This window comes from Cervus elaphus, chromosome X (genome assembly GCF_910594005.1).
Source record: "Cervus elaphus chromosome X, mCerEla1.1, whole genome shotgun sequence".
Classification (NCBI taxonomy): Eukaryota; Metazoa; Chordata; class Mammalia; order Artiodactyla; family Cervidae; genus Cervus; species Cervus elaphus.
Window position 1 is genome coordinate 137,663,583 of NC_057848.1, and position 4,496 is coordinate 137,668,078.

The 4,496-nt window shown below is 43.1% G+C and overlaps 1 non-coding gene across 1 annotated transcript; it reads left to right on the forward strand.

Moving 5' to 3' along the window:
- The first annotated feature begins 1,008 nt into the window (after nucleotides 1-1,008).
- TRNAE-CUC lies at nucleotides 1,009-1,081 on the forward strand. Its single transcript has one exon. It is a non-coding gene; the product is annotated as a tRNA-Glu (tRNA).
- Nucleotides 1,082-4,496: the final 3,415 nt, after the last annotated feature.

Below are 4,496 nucleotides of genomic sequence, written 5' to 3' on the forward strand. Positions count from 1 at the left end.
GGGAGCGTGCAGAGGGGAAGGGTCCTCATGGAGGGAGAGAAGAGGTTAAGAAGATGAACTCTGTCATACAGAGTGAAGTAAGTCAGAAAGAGAACAACAAATATCGTATATAAGCACATATATGTGAAATCTAGAAAAACTGTACAGATGATCCTAGTTGCAGGGGAGGAATAGAGATGCAGACGTAGAGAATGGACATGTGGACACAGGGGGAGGAGGGGAGGGTGGGGCAAACTGAAAGAGGAGCACTGATATATATATACACTACCATGTGTAAAACAGCCAGTGGGAAGCTGCTATATAGCACAGGGAGCGGAGTTCAGTGGTCTGTGATGACCTAGAGGGGTGGGATGTGGGTGAGGGTGAGTCTGAGGAGGAGGAGGAGTCTCCCTGAGGAGGGAGACTCAAGAGGGAGGTGATATATGTATACTTAAAGCTGATCCATGTTGTTGTACAGCAGAAACTAACACAATATTGTAAAGCAATTGTCCTCCAATTAAAAATTTAAAAAATAAAGAAAGAAAATAGACTCTGGAACCCGGTCTAGATTCAAATCCCTAGCTGACCTTGACAGATGTGTGACTTTCGGCAAGTTTCTTAACTTCTCTGTGCCTGTTTTCTCATGAGGTTGTGATCAGGATTAAGATGACCTAATTCATGTAAAGCATATAGAACAGGACCTGGTCCTCAGTAAACTGCTCGTATGTAATTATACTAAGAGTAATAATCATATCTGAAAATGCACATTAGTGGACTTTTCTCTGTTGCGTTTCCACGTGGCTGACCCTGTCCCTAGTCACCCTGAGGCAACATCGGCCTGAGATGGCAGAATGGAGGGATGTGACTGAGGCTAGCATCTAAGAGAGGAGGGTAGTGTTTCCATTTGCGGTTGGAGAAATGATTTTTTTGAGTTGAAGCCATGAACTCGAGAGCTAAGATTTGCTGTGAGAACCATTTTCTAAGTTTTTTGGTTCTCACTGAGCACATAGAAAGCAAATCCGAGAGACTTCCCTGGTGGTCCAGTGGCTAAGACTCTGCCCTCTCAAGACAGTGGATCTGGGTTCGATCCCTGGTCAGGGAACTAGATCCCACGTGCCACAACTAAAGATCCTGTGTGCTGCAACTAAGGATCTGGTGCAGCCAAATAAATTTAAAAAGTCTTAAAAAAACAAACAAAAAACAAAACCACAAAATCAAATCCTAAAGGGCTGAGGCCACATTGCTCTGGCAGAATAGAGAAGATACTATTTCAGCCTGGGTCATGTAGAACAGACTTTCTGCCCCACAGAAAGGCAGGTCATGTGAGTGAAGAAGTAGGCAGTGGGCCCTTGGGGTGGGGATTGAGGGAAGAGGGAGCCCCCTGCATGTTGAAGGCCCTCCCCTGACCTCAGCCTGGGAAGGGACATATGGAATCAGTTGAGAGATTCAGGGCTGGTGCTTCTCTTCCCATTGTTGACTCTATGAGTGACACTTGTTCAAGGCCCAACCTAACCATGGCTCACCAAAAGCAGAATCCTTTAGTAAGGACTTGAATGTGCATGGGTCATCAAGGGGCTTCCTAGATGGCTCAGTGGGTAAAGAATCTGCCTGCAATGCAAGAGACTGAGGAGACTTGGGTTTGATCCTTGGGTCAGAAACATCCCCTGGAGGAGGACATGATAACCCATAAGACAGACCTTTATTCTGGACCAAAGCAAGTCTAAATACATTTGAAAAGAATTTAACTCATACAGAGGTTGTCTCTACTACAGTAAAAGTAAATCCCCAAATAGTAACCAAGGAGGAGTTGAGGTCACACAGAGAGAGGACAGAGGTGAGCCCTCCAGTGTGGCCATAGGGATCTAGAAGCCCAGCCTTGCTGGGGAGGTGGGATGTGAGGCTGAGGCTAAAAGCGTCACTGTGCCCTCTGGGGAGCAGCCAGGTTGCAGGCCCCAAAAGAGGGAATGGGGTGGGCTTCAGGGTTGGCAACTCACAGTGAGAAGAGGAATGCCAAGGAAGGCAGCAGAGGATTGGCCCTATCCACGGCAGACCTGGGCAGCAGAACCCAGCAGAAGACGTAGGGCCCAGGTGTGAGCTAACACTGGCCCAACCCGGCCCCAGGACCAGCCTCAGGCCAGAGGGTTTGGCTGTCCCTCTGCCATGAGGTCAGTGCACACAGCGTCTCTTCCACATAGTGTCTTTCCTTGACTCCATCTTAGTAAAGGAGGAGGGCAGGGATGATATTCTGAAAAGAAGTGGGACAAACTCCCAATCTATCCTTGCACCCCACTTTTCCCCCTGGCAACCAGAAGCTCATTTTCTAAGTCTGTGAGTCTGTTTCTGTTTTGTAAATTAAGTTCATTTGTATCTTTTTAGAAAAACACCAGAGATCAAACTGTCAACATCCACTGGATCATTGAAAAAGCAAGAGAGGTCCAGAAAAACATCTATTTCTGCTTTATTGACTATGCCAAAGACTTTGACTGTGTCGATCACAACAAACTGTGGAAAATTCTGAAAGAGATGGGAATACCAGACCATCTGACCTGCCTCTTGAGAAATCTGTATGCAGGTCAGGAAGCAACAGTTAGAACTGGACATGTAGCAACAAACTGGTTCCAAATAGGAAAAGGAGTACGTTAAGGCTGTATATTGTCACCCTGCTTATTTAACTTATATGCAGAGTACATCATGAGAAACACTCGGTTGACGGAAGCACAAGCTGGAATCAAGATTGCCAGGAGAAATATCAATAACCTCAGATATGCAGATGATACCACCCTCATGGCAGAAAGCAAAGAAGAACTAAAGAGCCTCTTGATGAAAGTGAAAGAAGAGTGAAAAAGTTGGCTTAAAGCTCAACATTCAGAAAACTAAGATCATGGCATCCAGTCCCATCACTTCGTGACAAATAGATGGAGAAACAGTGGAAACAGTGGCAGACTTTATTTTTGGGGGCTCCAAAATCACTGCAGATGGTGAGTTCAGCCATGAAATTAAAAGACACTTACTCCTTGGAAGAAAAGTTATGACCAACCTAGACAGCATATTAAAAAGCAGAGATATTACTTTGCCAACGAAGGTCTGTCTAGTCAAGGCTATGGTTTTTCCAGTAGTCATGTATGGATGTGAGAGTTGGACTATAAAGAAAGCTGAGCACTGAAGAATGGATGCTTTTGAACTGTGGTGTTGGAGAAGAGTCCCTTGGACTGCAAGGAGATCCAACCAGTCCATCCTAAAGATCGGTCCTGGGTGTTCACTGGAAGGACTGATGTTGCATCCGAAACGCCAATACTTTGGCCACCTGATGCAAAGAACTGACTCATTTGAAAAGACCCTGATGCTGGGAAAGATTGAAGGCGGGAGGAGAAGGGGAGGACAGAGGATGAGATGGTTGGATGGCAATACCGACTCAATGGACATGAGTTTGAGTAAGCTCCAGGAGTTGGTGATGGACAGGGAGGCCTGGCGTGCTGCAGTCCATGGGGTTGCAAAGATTCGGACATGACTAAGTGACTGAACTGAGAAAAACACAGATTTTCCATATTTGAGTCTTCTGTACAAATTGTAAGGAAAAATCAAATTTTGTAAATTTATTAAATACATATGAAAATTAAAATGTAAAAAGATGTGGTATATATATACACACACACTATATATATACACACACACACACATATATGGCCATGAAAAAGAATTAGAATAATGACATTTGCAGCAATGTGGATTGACCTAGAGATTGTCATACTAGGTGAAGTAAGTCAGAAAGAGAAAGACAAGTATCATATGATATCACATATATGGAATCTAAAATATAACACAAATGAACTTATCTATGAAATAGAAAGAGACTCACAGACATAGAGAATATACTTGTGGTTGCCAAGGAGGAGGAGACTGATGAAGAGGGATAGACTGGGAGTTTGGGGTTAGTAGATGTAAACTGTTATATATAGGATGGATTAGCAACAAGATCCTACTGTATAGCACAGGGAACTATATTTAGTAACCTGTGATAAACCATAATGGAAAAGAATATGAAAAAGAATATATATGTATATATGTATAACTGGAGTCACTTTGCAGTACAGCACAAATTACCACAACATTGTAAAACAACTATACTTCAATAAAATAAATTTAAAGAAAAAAATTTAAATGAAATACAAAGCATTTTAAGTCTAAGATGTCCAGCTAGTGCAAAGAGACCATTCAATTTAGCATAGATGGAGACACCAGGTTTAGCAAAGTTTTGTTTTGTTTGGGTTTATTTGTGTGTTTGGGTTTTTTTTGTGTGTGTATGCCAAATGGGGAAAGGGAGTCAGGAGGAAGTTCAGATCCATTCTAGAATACAAATAAGCTACATTTTATTTGGCTATCTAAGCTCAGTGTGAGGAAATCAGTGATTCTGTTACCTTTTGACACATAATATCTGATGAAATATTCACCTGCTGTTAAGTCCCAGACACCTGCCTTTCTTATACAGCAAGATTTCTGAATTGCTGGACAGCCCAGCT